At 32.2% G+C, this 17,507-nt stretch overlaps 1 long non-coding RNA gene across 1 annotated transcript; it reads left to right on the top strand.

The window, feature by feature from the left end:
• Positions 1 to 1,418: 1,418 nt before the first annotated feature.
• Positions 1,419 to 3,761, top strand: LOC107961155 (uncharacterized). The gene is made up of 3 exons (XR_005905069.1): positions 1,419 to 1,540; positions 2,013 to 2,096; positions 3,306 to 3,761. It is a non-coding gene; the product is annotated as an uncharacterized lncRNA (long non-coding RNA).
• Positions 3,762 to 17,507: the final 13,746 nt, after the last annotated feature.

Raw genomic sequence — 17,507 nt, 5'->3', positions numbered from 1 at the left:
AATTTTTCAGATTGTGGGAATCATTTTTAAACTTTTTTTTTGCCAAGTTTTTGTTCTTGGAGGGGAAATTAGAGTTGCTTGAAGGAGTTGTGAATTCTTCTTGTTTCTAAGGCTCCTTAGAACTTCTACATGTCACGTTCCACCTTTTCCATCTATCTTTTTTTATTTTTTTCTTTATTGTTCTAATATTTGATTTATTGTTTTTATTTTATTTGGCTTAGTTATTCAATTTAATTGAGTTCTTTAATTTTTTTATTTGACATGAATTTGTTTGCATTTTAGGTTGTGTTAAAATTCAAGTTTCTTTTTGAACGTCTAGAGCCATTGATAATACTCTAAAATGACATACTTTTATGTGTTAATTACATATATATTTTGAGTACGATCCTACTAATTTGGACTGTTTATGGTTTTTTTATCTTGTATGGACTAAATTGAAGGCAAAAGAAAATTTAGGGGCAAAAAGCATGTATTAAAGAAAAAACGGGTCAGTAGGCAAAATAGGAAAAAAGTGGTGCCGAAAGTACAAAGTGTGGAAGATTTGGGGCAAAATTTCAAAGAAGAGATTTATGAATATAAAAATTTGTTTAAATTTGAATTTTGTTTTTAGGATTATTGTTCGGATTATTATATTGTTTAGATTTAATTTCAAATTATATCTCTTAAACATTATGATATAGAGTTTTAAATAGGAACTAATTAGGGTTTTTCATGTACTATAAATAGAGGATGGAGTGACATGAATACTCACTTATCACTTCTGTAAAAAAACTCCTTCCCCCTAAAGCTCTTAGCCTTTTGTTTCATTTCCTTTCCAATAAAATTCTATTCATTAAACTTATGTTTTTTTTCCCAAAGAGCATGAGTAACTAAACTCGTCTAGCCGAAGGTTATCAAGATTCCTTCAATAGAGTTCATGAGGCTTAGAACCCCCATGTAACCCTTCTTAATGAGTATTCATCATTTCTTTGCATTACGAGACTGATGCTTTCGTCAATGTCCTTCCAAAAGTAATCTTTTCATCTTGTGCAAAGATGGTCACTAATGGCGTGACATTAGCAATTGAGAAATTGTAACAGCCTGATTTTGGGCCTAGTCAGAACAGTAGTTTCGGGACCACTATTTCGAGGCCAGATAAAATTATTTTAGTATTATTTTATGTGTTATAATATAATTTTATAAGTGCATGTAAATTTTGGTAAGTTAATTTTAGCAATTTTTAGTCCAATTTCGAAAAAGGACTAAATCGCGTAAAAAGTAAAAGTTGTGTTTTAATACCTAAAGGTGTTAAATTGACTTGTATCTTAAATTGGGGGTTTTTAATGTGAAATTAGGCCATTTAAAGAGTGATGGCCAGCCATGAGACAAGGAATAAAATGGTCAAACATGTTAGGTGAGTGTTGGGTGACTTATTTGACAAATAAGTAATAAAATAAAGAAAAGAAAATATCATCTTTTCTTCATCTTCTCTCCACCGAAAAATGGCAGCAAAGAAAGGGTTTAGAAGCTGGAAACTTTCAGCAAATAAACCCCCTTTATAGTAAGTGATTTTAATGCTTTTTCTTGATGATTTTTACATTTTTGGAATCCCTAAAGCATGAGCTTTCATAAAAAGAGACTATTTTGCTAAATGATGAAGAGTCTAGGGTTTTGCCATGAGAGTAAATGTGTTGTTTTCTGTGTTTTTATGGAAGATTATGAGTCCTAGTTGTCTAATAAACAACTTTTGTGAAAGAAATTGCATGAAAACACATTAAAAATGGCTAGATTGCTAAGTTGTAAAATGAGTTGTAAATGTGTGAAATAGTTGAAATTATGAGTTGCTATAGTTATGAAAATGGTTCATATAGACTCAAGGAGTAAATAAATGTGATAAAAATTATTTTACGAGCATTGGGGCAAAAGTGCAAATATGCAAAAGTTTAGGGGTCAAAATGAAAATTTGTAAAAATATGATTTTTAGACCCATATGAATATTGTGACTGATTGGTAAGCTAAATGTGATGTTTTAGATGATGAAAATCGAGATTTGGACCTAGAACGGAAAGAAATCGATTAAGGGATAATTATGTCCTTTTCACCTTTGTGGTATTGAGGTAAGTTTGTATGTAAACAATACCATGCTATACATGTATTTAAATGTTATCATTACATGAATTGTACATATATTAAGTGTATGTGATTAATAGAAATATGATAAGACAAAGCCTTAATAGACGAGGAAAAATCCCGTTTGAACCTTAGGAATAGAATAGGATACGAGTGACATGTCACTAGGAATTATGAGTCTAGATGACTAGCTCGAGAGTGAGCATTGAAATGTCATGAGATATGAGTTAGCTTTAGTTACAATTGAGGCACTTATGTGCAAAGGCTTTTCCAAGTACCCAATTAGTATTCCAAGTGTTCAATGGGTAATCTCAGGAAAGAGTTGATGATGGTCCCAATGAGGTAAGTCATTGGTGAGTATGCACTTGAGTTATGTTACGAGTTGTGCAAGTATGTATACTAAGCCTATGAGAATGCCTTGATATGTGATGATCTATGATGCATAATGTGTGTTCTTACCATGATGGATGAAATGATGTTGTATTAATTTTGTGAACAATGATCATGAATGAGTAACTTAGCCTTGACAGATTTGAGTTACTGCAGTAGTGTAACATTTAAAATACACTAAAAATAGTAGAAAATGAGTTAGAGGCAGAATAAAATATAGGATTAAAGCTTAATGAGTTTATTTTCACATGAAAGAAACAGGGGAAGAAAAACAATTCTATATTGTGTGATATTTGAATTCTTGTAAAATAGGGTCTGAATGAATTCGAGATCCCCTATTCTGACTTTAGAAATTCACCATAAATTTTAAAAAATTTATTAAGAGCCATACCTTACATGCATAGATTCCTTATTGAGTCTTATTTTAAGGAAAGCAAATGGAATGGTCATTGGAATTCTGTACAGGGAGAAATTTAGTTCGTAGTGCACAAGGATCAGAGTAGTCATACCCTAAAACAGGGGAGACTTTAACTAATAAACTGTACTAAATGGCTCAACCAAAAATTCTGTAAATTTTATGGAAGAAAGATGAATGAGTATAGTTTCAGGAAAAATTTACAGAACTTAATTCGGAGTTTCATAGCTCCAAAGATAAATAATTTACTAACTGTTGCGCAGGAATACAACTTGTCATGAACTTAAGAATATGTTGTAAACATTGATAAAACAAGTTAATGAGTTGCTTATTGTTTTCATATGAACTTACTAAGCGAAAGCTTACCCCCCTTCTTTCCTATGTTTTCTAGAATTGCCAAGTTAGCTTGGGTTGGAGGCCGTCAGAGATATTATCACACTGTCGAGTTAACGCTATCGGCGTAAGTAAACTCAAGTGATTCGAGTCTATGGCATGTATAGGGTTTTAATGTAGTATGTAATATTATGATTTAGCCAAAGGCATTGGCTTGTTATTAAGGTAGTATTAGTCATGTAAATTGGCCTATGTCGGCTAATAACATTATGGGCCCATATGATTATTCTTATGCATGTATGTTATTATCTCTTGTGATGTGGCTTACAACATGTATGCCTAGATATTGAATTGAGATTTATTGATGAGCTAATAACTAATGCAGGATTAGGTGATTGGTAAATAGTTAATAATGCTTCATGAATGGTTTGTGGATATGATTATGCATGCTTTGTGATGGACATGAGGTTTGATGACATGTTGATAGCTATAGCATTAATATGGTAAAGATGAAAGAAAAACTTATAGTAATGGTTGCATGTGAAATTACCATGGTCATGTCATGTTAGGAATGTTTAAGTGCCTAATTTTGCCATGTTGTATGATATTGTATAAGTATGTGTGCATGTGTTGTGAGGGTGACAAAATGGCTTGGAAAATAGCCTTGTATTTGTCCAGGTTTTTTGGACATGGGTTCGGGACACGGGCGTGTTCCTAGCACACGGGCGTGTGGAGCCTTGATGCAAGAGATTTCCTAAGTTTTTCATGAGTTCTCGGTTGGGTCCCGAACCACCCCGAATGCATGTATTGGGCCTCGTAAACTCGCATAAGGGACAGATTGCATGTGAAAAGAAAAGTTTTTAATTGTTTGAGATTTCTTGGCCTTTTTTAGTATAGAAGTGTTAGTAAAAGTCAGGTAGCACCTCGAACCCTGTCCCGGTGTCAGATGCGGGCGAGGGGTGTTACAGAAATGATGATCTAGTGTAAGATAGTGCCACAAGAGTGACAGTTAGCTAGAGTTAGGTTCCTCTAGATTGCAAGGTTATAACCTAAAGTGGAGCTGGTGGTCGTAGGCGTCCTCTTCCACTATAATTGACTTATTCTGCTTGAGAAGAACCACCTTAAATTCTATGATTGAACCAAAGGAGGATCAAGATTACCAGAGGCTGGAATCCTTCAAACCGAAAAACCCTTTTTCTCAAATTTGTTTCTTTTCATAATTGCAGTTTCAATTTATTTAATCTCAACTCGTCTATATTCTTAATTCTATTTTTTATTTATTTTTCCAAGTCATATTTTTTTTAGGCACAACAACGCCTAAAATTTCGAGGAACAATAAGCTGTAGCGATCCAGTCCCTAAGGATTTGACATTACTTCCCTTATACTATTCTTTTCGTTATTTCTTAGGGATATGTTATATTTGGTGCTTTCGACGACATACCAGCCGTAAGTCAAATCTGTGACTTAGATAAACTTACAATCTTGTTTCGCACTCATTCGTATCATTTGATATCAAATTCTTGGGAGATTTAGGTGTTATTTGTGTTCTTATAAACCGATTTCCACCAAAAAACCTTAAAACAATTTTTTCTAATCTAGAAAGTTTTTGGAAAAAATATTTTTCAGTGGATAAATATTTTTCAAATGATCTGAAATTTTACATACTGATTCTTGGCACTCTGTTAGAATATTAATAATATTTCCCAAAAAAAAGTGATCGAAAAAGTGAAAATAATAAAAATTTAAAAATAAAGAAAAGTTTAAAAAATATTTTCTGGGTTGAATTTTGTGTTGAAAATTTTTAGATTAGATCTAAATTATTTGTGGAAATTTTAGTATAAATTTCGTTATTTTTGAAAATCGGAAACATCTTAAACGAAATTTGTCAAATTACTTTCAATTTTTTAGGTTATATAAATAGTTTATTTTTAAAAAAAAAGTAAAGTAAAAAACCACTCTCATATATTTAGTAATACAATTTTCTTTTCAATAAAATTATGATGAGACTCAATCATTTGCATTTGAGTTTCATATTTATCCACACAACTTATGTTTCCTTTGTAAAACAATTTTCCATTAGCTTCTTTTATATCTATATTTATATTTTGAAATTACCAAAAATATTTTTCCTCTTGTAAAGTAATAAATACTATTTCGAGAGTATTTATATCTTTTTTATATTAATAAATTTAAATATATATAGATAATTATAAGATTTAAATTTAAAACATCATAATTTTTACTATATCAATTTTACCATTTCAATCAAAACCACATTTAATTTTATATCAATTTTTTATAAATTTATAATACATTTTTCACCTAGGTCCCATAATCTAAATATTTAAACTTCTTAAATCTACAGTGTTAAATGCAGTGTGTAACGTCCCGAATTTTGGGCCTAGAAGTTTTGGGTTTTGAGTGTAGGGATAGTGGAAAGGCTTCACACATAAGGTAAGTTGTGCAGTTTAGTGATAAGAATGGGCTTGCTAGTCTAGTGGTTAAGGTGTATGTTAGTGCATTGCAGGTTTGGAGTTCGAGTTACTATGTGAGTGTTTTAGAAAACATTTTAGTTATTTCTGTTTTAAGTTTAAGTAATTGTTTTATTAATTGTGATGAGGGATATTATCATTTATTTTGGTTATTATTCTATTTTATTTTATTTTGTTCTCATTGATTTTCTTTTAATTTGTACGTTAGTCTCTATTCTTTTCTTTTTAGTATTGGCTCTTGTTTTTTTCTCCTCGTTTTTGGATCGGTAGTGTTGTGGGGTCGAAGGGCTTTGGTTTTTTCTACTTCTCTGTCGTGTCTTCTTCGCCGTCAAATAGCTATGGGATTTGAACCATGACTACTTTCTCTTTTTTATTATGTAATTGTTTCGAATTTTCTTTTCGGTATGATTAAACCATTGTTTTTGGGATGTTAGTCGAGGGAAATGGTGGGAAATCGCCACTTTCTAATGTATTGTTGATAGGGAAATGCTTAGGGATCGTTTCAGTGGCTTAAGCGGTGGTTTCGAGGCTATTTTAGGGTGGTTTCATGACTGCCTCGAAGGCTACACGGGCATGTGCCGAGGCACATGGCCGTATGAATTTAGGGATTAGGGTTTCAGGCTAGTTATGGGTGCCACACGGCCTGGCCACTCAGACGTGTGGCCGATTTAGGGATTTTTGTCAAAAACCACACGGGGGTGTCTCCTAGGGCACACGGGCGTGTGAGTTTGGGAATTAGGGATTTGAGATTTAGGGTCACACGGCTTGGCCACACGGTCATGTAACTGATTTGGGAATTAAACTTTTAGTGGAACCATAATGAATGACATAGCCTATATAAATATTAAAAAAAATATTGATATTTCTCATTAATTAAGGAGCCAAAAAATACATAATGGAAGTGTAGTCTTTCTAAATGGAGCCACGTCAAGTTCAATATTCGTTTTAGTTTTTTTTTAAAATTAAAAAAAAATGTTGAGCCATGAAAAGTAAAAGCAAAGCATAGCATTAAAGTGTGCTATAATCCGACATTATAAAGTCAATGGTCAGCTTCCATCTTAGCACCATCCGCAGAACTAGTTGAGATAGAGAAATTACACAAATGGCAAAACGTAATTATGTTCCACTCTTCGAAACAAAGCAAGTTAAAGGACGACTCCTTTTCAGGTGTATTGCAGCCTCAATCTTTCTCGGCATCTGCTTCATTGTTATGTAGAGAGTAATGTTTTTCCCAGTCGGAGGAAAAGCTGAGAGATGGACTTGGATTGGACTGTTTCTTTCTGAGCTATGGTTCTATTTTTATTAGTTTCTCACCACCGTTAGTAGATGGAACTCTGTCTACCGCTTGCCGCACTTACAAAGGCTCTCTCAAAGGTATATATACAAATCTTAATTATGTTGTTTACAGAAACTATTCATGCTAATTCGTTTCGTTTTTCATGATTCACAATTTAATCTTGAAAAGGTTCAAAAAGGAATTACCGGGCATCGACATATTTGTGTGCACAGTGGATCCGTTTATAGAGCTACCGGGCATGGTGGTGAATACGATTTTATCAGTGATGGCATATGATTATCCACCTGAGAAGTTAAGCATCTATTTGTCAGATGATGGAGGATCGGATTTGACGTTTTATGCCATGTTAGAGGCAGCAAATTTCTCCAAGACATGGCTTCCTTTTTGCAAGAAGTTCAGAGTTGAACCAACATCTCCTGAGGCCTACTTTAGGACAGCTTCTGAACCACTCAGTGATGCTGTCAATGTCAAAGATTGGCTTTCGGTTAAGGTAGTTTTAATATTTGTTCGCTTTCCACTAACTTATTTTATATATATAAACAAATGTGTCATTGCATTTTTATCGTTAAACATGAATGGTCTTAGGTGAAAAGGTAATGTATTTATTTTTCAATATTTTTAGTTGTTTTATTTAATAATTCATATAAAATTAATAATAATGAAAATATCATTAACAACACTTTTTAAGTTGAGTTCATATAAAAATAATAAAAAAGTAAAATTTAAATTAAATTATATTTATTGCGTTGTATTTAACAAATTAAAGGTAAAATTAAACAAATTCATAACTAAAATTAATTTCTTCTATTAACAAAATCATGAAAAATTTAAATCTAATCATATTATCAATTAACTTTTATTAAATTCAACCTAAAAACTTAATTGAACACTAAGTTAATATCATTACCTTTCAATACCAAAATATATAAATTTTGTCAAATACAAGTACTAGATTAGTAAAAAAATAATACAATTACCACATTAAAAGAATATGTCAAGTTCGAGCATCAAAAGATATATTAGGCCTAAATGAAATTCTCAGTAAAAAAACCATCAATCTTAGAACAAGTATGTATTGAACAAGTATAGTTTTTAGAGAATGTATCAGCACCAGGGTCATGAAAGTTATTTACTCCTATCAAAAGTATGTGAGTAGTACATTATCTTAGAATTTTTATTTAATGAACTATCTTTATATCAGCTTCTCATAATCTCATATTCATTCAAAATGCATTAAGAAAGCCCTCAATTGTTTTTGTTTGGCACTTAATTGGTATTTAAATTTTCAAAATGCATAAAAAAGGTCATCAAACTTTTCCAAAAAAAGCCTAATATTTTTCAGTTAAAGCCTCCCCTGTCACAACCACGGCATGACATGTGGCAAAAAATTATACAAAATTAAAATCAATAAAAGTTATAAAAATTATTAAATTTTATTAAAAATAGAAAAAAATTATTGTAACCTCCCAAACCCGACTTAGATGTTAGGGCTAGATTTAGAAGGCTACATTAGCCACCGAAATAGCTAAGCTAACTTACGTTACTTTTGCAGACTTTAAATAAACTCATTTTATAGAAAAACTCGTAGATGTACTTTTGTGTTAATTTAAAACATTTATTTATTGGGTCAATTGTACTAAAGATTTATTTTATTATTGATAGTGTTATTTTAGAAAAATCGTTTGCTTATCGCTAATCTTTGTAAAGCTCGATATTAAACTAATGCAGTGGAAAAACCATTTTTCAAGTCATGTTGGAACCTAGTTGTCTTATCAATTTGTTTTTCAGAAGCGGTTCCTTTGCAATGCAATATAAATTAGGGAACAATGCCAAATTTTACTTAAGCCAGATATCATGCATTTTTTTGTTATTATGCTTGAGTAATCCATATCTTGCAAAATAGGTAGTGTCGGCATTAAAAAAGACATGTGTGGCTTAAGGCATCAATTAATGTTATGCCTTTGTCAATTTATAAACTACTTAATGTGGGTTCTTTGAAGGAAATAGGTGTAATTATTCAACTTGTAGATAGACTTGTAGTGCATCCGAAAGGAGTGCTAGAGGACATTCTTATTAAGGTAAACGAGCTAATTTTTCTTGCAGACTTCTACATTATCGACATGGAGGATAACAACTAGGACAATTCTTCTGAGATACTTCTTGGGAGACCATTCTTGAGTACCGCATGAACGAAAATTGATGTTTCGAGTGGAACACTCACCATGGAATTTGACGGTGAAGTAGTTAGGTTTAATGTTTATGAGGATATGGGACATCCCAATGATAAGTTACAAATCGTACCTTGCAGGAATGTAGATCTCGATGTTAAGCAAAAGGAATTATCAATGAACCAAAAACCAATATGTGAAGCTGTCATGAAAGCTTCAAAATTAAATCTAAAATTGTTTTCAGAACGTACAAAGCTTGCAATAGAGAAAAATGCAAACTTGAACGGAGAAGCTCAAGGACACCTCAATCCAGTAATGATAGGGGAATTCGGGAAAGGTTTCAAGGATAGTGGGCAAAGGTCGAAACTTTTCTGCATGAACATCCAGTGCACGGGATGGAAAAATTAATTCTCAATGAGCCAAATGGATAACATTTATGGTCATCGAGCTAACGACGTTAAAAAAAAGTGCTTTTTGGGAGGCAACCCAAATTTATTGTTAATTTATTGAATTTGTTTGAATTTCAATTTAAATTGGATTAAATAAAATGAATAATAACCAAATTATTATTTAATTAGGTTAATGTACTATTTTCAAGTACGTAATAGAGGTTATCAATTTTTCCAAAATCAGATACTGATGGTGGCGTGGGCACACCGTGCTAAATGCTAACAATTATTTCCCAATGCTGACAACATCATTAGAAACATATGGAGAGTATTCTTAACCTTTCTCTTTACTTGTTGTTTGAGTTACTGAACTTTATTACATATAAAACATGCTTGAGGACAAGCATAGAGTAAGTAGGGGCGATTGAAAATTGTAAGTATGCATCCATGATTTTTGTTGCATGTCTCTCTTTTGCATATGTTCAATCTTATGCTAGATTTATTCGATAGTTTGTTTTGATATTGAGCCTCTAATCTCATTACTTAGTCAATTTGGACAATTGAGTAATTTATGAATTAAAGTGTTCAAGTATTTAGATTAGCCGACATTTGTGTTTTAAGGTTGATATATGTAACTTGATTTTTTCATATAAATTTATTGTTTGAAAAAAAATATATATTTGTTTGCACATAAACAAAAAAATAAATGAAAAATAAATAAATAAAGGCTTAAGTTATGAGTGAAAGTTTCGAAAACGTGACCGAATTTAGTAACTAGGGTGAGGTGCTTGGGTTGTCATTTCATCTCACATAAAAAGGTTCGAGTGAAAAATCAAGAACTTATAAACACTCCATTAATCGAGTCTAAAAAAGACTATTTGAACTGAGTAATCAGAATAGGGTGCTTAGGTTGTCATCCTAGCTCGCTTAAAAAGGTTTGACCATGTCTAATTTTTTTTAATGCGTGATTAATTAATAATACCTTGCAAATTATTTGATTAAAACTCAATTTAGTGAAATGATTTATTTCACATATTTCAGTTTTATGACACTTGTCGATCAAACTATATATTCTGAGCATTTATTTATTTATTGTCTATGTTGTTTGCATTGATTATGGATGCAAAAAAGGGGCTCGATTTTTAATAAATTGTAGAATAATTTCTAATGTTTGAAGGAACAATATGCTTAAGGACAAGCATGCGTTAAGTAAGGGGATTTGGTAACATGTTAGTTTGCATGACGTTTTGTGTTTAATTCGGTTTATTTCTGAATTGATCCATGCTAAATTAGTGCTTTTATGTTTTAATCTTGTCAGGAATGCAATTGGGATGCTAAGAGACAAAAACGAGCATAAAAGGACCAAATTGAAACAAAATCAATAAAATGGGGCTAACTAAAAAATATAGAGAAAGCCAAGGGCTCATCAAATTTTTTGACCTTGTAAAAGCCAAAAATAGAAAAAAATCTTATTTTATTTTGTCTATTTATTTTTTATTTGATTTTATATTAAAGTGGTTAAGGCCAAAATTAGTAAATTCCATGTATATAAATAGGGCCTTAATGTACTTAGGAAATACACATTTAATTCTACATTCTAACTTCAATTTGCAATTAAATAGAATTATTTTCTTTTTCTTTCAATTTGGTGTGAGCATACTAATACTTTCATTTACATTTCCTTGTTTTTACTAAATTGGTCTAATTGTCTTCCAAGTACCTTTCTTTCTCATTCTTCACTAGCATCATCAAATCACCTTTCAAATTCTACAAAACATGAATAATTTCATGCTTCACTAAATTTCATCTTAGCTTTATGCTGGTGTTCTTTCTGATCGGGAATCATGAGATGCATATTCGTGCTAAAAATCCTCCCAATTGGTATTTATTTTTTTCCTAAGTATTGGGATAGAGAACTCATCCCTTAAAGTTAAACTCGATTTCAAGTCAAAGTACACATTGGGTTGGAGTTGTGTTTGCTGAAAATTGGAGAAATGAGTCGACCGTGCTGTATTTAAATCTCTGAGAATAAATCAAGGAAGAAGTAATTGGGTTTAAACAACCCATGCGGTTGAAGCTGTTGATTCGAGTTGGGTTCTTCAGAGTGCAAGACTGTCGGAATCTTAAATCGGGAACACGTGTATCTCGGTTAGATAATAAGTAAGGGTTGGTTTGTAGGTCGTACCTAGACCAGCTATAGGAGGAAGAATCGGTGGTTAAGAGGTTTTTAACTACTATAACCAGCTTATCATATGGAGGAGAAGATTAATTTTCAAGGATCGATTTTTAATACGGAATCTACCGAGTCTAGTGCTAAGGCTTATTATCTTCGATTACAAAATCCGAATTTAACTTCTATTTTATTTAATTATTTAGTTTCTAAACATTTCAAAACTCCCCTGATTTATTCGTTTATTTTTCAGCAGGTCCGTTTAGAGTCATGGGACAAAACTTTTGATCACAAGTTAGACACGGAAGTTGATTATAACATACAATCCCTATGGACTCAACCCTACTACCACTCTTTACTACTATTTAGAGTTATATTATAGGAATTATGTAACACTACCTAACCCTTTTTCGGCATCGAAACAGGATTACAGAGCATTACCAGTCACTACAGTTTAAAACACTAATTATATAAAATTATTCATTATACAGTTCAGTAATTTGTCTTATTGACCTTTTAATGGACCTTCGAGGCCTAAAGAAGACGATAGAAACAAATCAGAACCCGATCAGAAGCTTATAAAATTTTTCGTAAAATTTTCAAAATTTATCTTATGAACAGTACCCACACGCCCGTGTGGTCTAGGAGACACGCCCGTGTGTCCCTAAGACATACCCATGTTGTGACTCCGTGTGACTCACATGGCCAGGACACGTCCGTGTCCTTTACCTATGTAACTCTCTGACTTGTTGCTCACGAACAAATTAGGTTCACACAGCCAAGACACACGCCCGTGCGCTTAACCCATGTGAAGTTATTTTCAATTCGAATCTAATGCAGTTTTCACACGGCTAGGGCACATGCCCGTGTGTTGTGGCCATGTACCATACACGGCTGGGACACACGCTTGTGTCCCTACCCGTGTGGCCATACCTGAGCATTCTGTCTACAATATTTAAGACGCAAGGGACACACGACCTAACTACATGCCCGTGTGTAAGCCATGTGTTTCACACGGTCTGATCACACATCCATGTGCCAGGCCGTGTGGACTCAAAATGAGCCTTATAATTTAAGTTTACCAACCCTGCAAAACTTGAAATACAAGCAACTTAAAATCCAATCTCTCAACCAATCCAAAACATTATTAAATATATCTAAAGCATGATAAAACTGTCAATATAACGATCTAACTCATGTATGTTTATAAGTATCTAACATAGATTTTTTAAACTTTATATTTAAATACCATTCAAATCAATTCAAATTAAACTAGGTAAAATACCATATTATAAGACATAAATTTGCATAGATAGATTAACCAATATCATCTTATACACTATTAACATTCACACCTCAAAGTGACTTCAATGGACAACCTAGGTACATGCCATTTTTCAAAATAAGATACATCACCAAGTATTTGAGTTCAGGATCAGCTTGAATGTTGAGTCGTTAATCACTTTCATACCTAACCTGCACACGGAAACAAACTGTACTCTGAGTATGCACTCAGTGGTATTTCAATAAACCAACACTTAAATCAATTATTAATTCAATGCATTTAAACTATAAAATTCTGATTTCATAACAATAACTAATTTTCAAAACTCATTCTCAAGGAATTATTCAATTCATTTCAACATTAATCAATAACATTTAGTTATTCAATAAAGTAATACAGTCATTCAGTTGTTCAGTACAGTAGTTTACCCCTATTAACATAATTCAGACCTAAACGGATACACGGATCCAACCAACACACTAGTACGACACTTAGTGCCTCATCGGCATTGCCAAAGTAAACAGTAATAGTACTGTACTCAGTACCTCATCGGATTAAAATGAAGTAACAATAGCAGTACGATACACATGGTGCCTCATCGACTCAAAGTCGAAGTAACAGTACGACACTTATAGTGCCTCATCGACTTAAGGTCGAAGTATCCTTGAATACTTCCAATCCTATGGCATGCCAACTATATCCAACATAGCCTGACACTATTAATAGGGTATTCAATTCACTTTCAATTTTCAGATAGAAGTCATATTACACTTCGATTCAACATTCACAACTTATTTCGATCCAATAGAAGAATAGCAATTCTTACCTCTATCTCACTTACCAAACAAATTAAATAATAAAAACAACAGGTAATTATTAAGTTCAGTATATAGAAATACAAACTGTAATTCTCGGATTACTCTTCGTCACCCTTCTTTTTTTCTTTCTTTCTAGATGTCTCCGATACTACGTTAGCTACGAAAATTAAAGAATATATACTATTAATGCAATATTAATTCACAATAAATAATTAAATTTCTATTTAATTCAAACCTTAATTTCAATTTGATCCTAATTAATTCATTTACTTTTATCACTCAATTTAGACTTCATTTCAATTCAATTTCCTATCATATTCACCCTAACCATCAAATATTCATGCTAAAACCCTAATCTTAAGTTTCTTTCAATGTAGTCCCTCAAACACAAAACTTATAGCTTCTTTTACAATTTAATCCCTTAATCAATTCTAACTTGATATTCATTCAATTAAATCCCTAATTCAACAATTTGTTCAACATAAACCATGTATAAAATCTATTAACTTTCAAAATTTTCACATAAATCAAGTAATATTTGTCTCTAGGATTCTAAAAACATTAAAATTACAAGAAAAGAGACTAAATTAACTTACCAATTAAGCTTCAAACTTCAAAACCCTAATTTTTCCTTTTTCTTTCCTTCTTTCCTTCTTTCTTTCTATCTTTTTCGTTTCCTTCTCTGTTCTAATTCTTTACTTTATTTCTTTTTATTTTTTTATGTTTTATTTTATTATTATATTATATTTTAGTAATAATTATTATTTACTTAAATAATAAGTAAATACATACATGTGTTACAAATGTATGTATAATACTTTTCATACTTGTATTTAATTTTTACCATACATTTGGCACTTATGGCTTAATTGTTAATTTAGTCTCTTCACTTTTCTTTATTCTATAATTCAACTTTCACACTTTATTTAATCTAGTCCTTTTACTAAATTAGCCTTAATTCAAGCTAATTCACTTAACTAAAATCTAATTAATCACTCAGCTAACATTCATAAATATTCCTAATAAATATTTACGAATATGATTTATGAAAATAGTAAGCCAGAAACACGATTTCTGATACCATAAATTTTGGGTCATTACATTTCTCCCCCTTAATGAATTTCGTCCTCGAAATTTACCTGAAAAGAGATTGGGGTATTGAGATCTTATTGTATCCTCTGGTTCTCATGTTGCTTCTTCAATATTATGACTTTTCTATAACACTTTCACTAAGGAAACCCGTTTATTACGCAATTCATTTACTTCTCGGGCTAATATTTTAATCGGTTCCTCTTCATATGACAAATCAAGTCAGATTTCAACATCCTCTATAGAAATAATATGAGAAGGATCTGATCGATATCTCCTGAGCATAGAAACATGAAAAACATCGTAAATCTTCTGTAATTCTAAAGGCAAAGCCAATTGATAGGCAACTGGCCCAACTCTTTCCACAATCTCATATGGTCTGATATAACGTGGACTCAATTTACCTTTTCAACCAAATCTCAGAACTTTCTTCCAAGGAGAGACTTTGAGAAATACTTTGTCCCCGACTGAATACTCAATGTCCCGACTTTTCAGGTCTGCATACGATTTCTGTCTGTCAAAAGTTCCATTCAATCTTTCTCAAATCTTCTTAATCGTACCTTCTGTTTCTTGAATGAATTCTGGTCCATTTATTTTCTTTTCATTCAGTTCTATCCAACACACTGATGGCCGACATCTCCGACCATATAAAGCTTCATATGGAGCCATTTGAATACTTGATTGGAAACTATTATTATATACAAATTCAGGTAATGGTAGATAACATTCCTAACCTAATTCAAAATCAATAATACAAGCTCGAAGCATGTCTTCTAAAATTTGAATAACTCTTTCTGACTGCCCATTGGTCTGTGGATGGAAAGCTGTACTAAAATGAAGTTGAGTACCAAGAGACTCATGCAACTACTTCCAAAACCTTTGATGTAAACTGTGGATCCCGATCTGAGATTATCAATACAGGAATACCATGCAATCTCACAATTTCCCGAATATATGTTTCTGCAAGTTTCTGAAGTGACCAATCCGTTCTGACTGCTAAAAAGTGAGATAACTTTGTAAGCCGATCAACAATCACCCAAATAGCATTTTTCTTACTTGCTGATATCGGTAATCCTGTTACAAAATCCATTGTAATATAGTCTCATTTCCACTCAGGAATATTAATAGGCTGAAGTAAACCAGTTGGAACTTGATGCTCTGCTTTGACTCACTGACATGTCAAACATTTAGCTACAAATTCCACTATATCTCTCTTCATACTTGGCCACCAATATAATTCTCGTAAATCACTATACATTTTTGTTCCTCTGGGATGTAATGCAAAATGACTATCATGTGCTTCTCGAAGTATCAACTCTTTCAATTCTAAAACATTCAGAACACAAATCTGATTGCGAAATCTTAGACAATCATGCTCATCAATACTGAAATTCCCTGCTACATCACTCTCAATCATTTCTTTTCTCTTCATTAACTTGTCGTCTTCTAACTGAGCTAACTTGATTTGTTCGAACATCACTGGTTTAATTCTTAATTCAGCCAATAAACCTCCATCATCACTAATACTGAGCTATACAAACATTGCTTGCAATTCAATTGCTGTCTTCCTACTCAATGCATTAGCTACCACATTAGTCTTACGCAGATGATAGTCAATAACACAATCATAATCTTTTAGAAGTTCTATCCAATGACGCGGTCACAAATTCAATTCTTTCTGTGATAGAAGATACTTGAGACTTTTATGATCAATGTAAATATAGCATTTCTCACAGTACAAATAATGCCTCCAAATCTTCAAAGCAAAAATCACAACTGCTAGTTCCAAATCATGAGTCGGATAGTTACATTCATGCGGTTTTAATTGCCATGAAGCCTAAGCACTTACTTTTTCACTTTGCATCAATACACACCCAAGACCGTTTAAAAAAGCATTACTATACACAATAAAATCTTTCCCCAATTCTAGTAAAGTCAAAACCTGTGCCTCCATTAACATCTACTTCAATTTCTCAAAACTTTCTTTGTATTGATCATTCCAGACAAATAGAACATTTTTTTCAATAACTTTGTCATCGATAAAGCTATTTTTGAAAATCCATTCACGAACCTTGGACAGTACCCAGCCAATCCAAGGAAACTACGTACTTCTGACACATTTTTAAGAGTTTTCTATTGAACAATTGCTTTAATTTTATTTGGATCCACTCTAATTCCATCTGCTGATACCACATGACCAAGAAATACCATGCATTTACTCAATTTCCCATATAATTGTTTCTCCTGTAATGTTTGCAAAACAATTCCAAGATGCTGCTCATGTTTAGATTTAGACTTTGAATATACCAAAATATCATCAATAAAAACTACCACGAATTGATCTAAGTACGGCTGTAAATTTCGGTTCATAAGATCCATAAAAGTAGCTAGGGTATTCATTAATCCAAACGGCATCATTAAGAATTCATAATGCCCATACCGTGTTTGAAACGCCGTATTTGGTATGTCACTTTCTTTCACCTTTAACTGATAATAGCCCGATCTTAAATCAATTTTTGAAAACAGAGAAGCTCCTTTCAATTGATCAAAT

The sequence above is a fragment of the Gossypium hirsutum genome, chromosome A11, assembly GCF_007990345.1.
Source record: "Gossypium hirsutum isolate 1008001.06 chromosome A11, Gossypium_hirsutum_v2.1, whole genome shotgun sequence".
NCBI classification, from domain to species: Eukaryota; Viridiplantae; Streptophyta; class Magnoliopsida; order Malvales; family Malvaceae; genus Gossypium; species Gossypium hirsutum.
The sequence above is the reverse complement of the archived record's forward strand: the minus strand, read 5'-3'. Positions and strand labels throughout refer to the sequence as shown.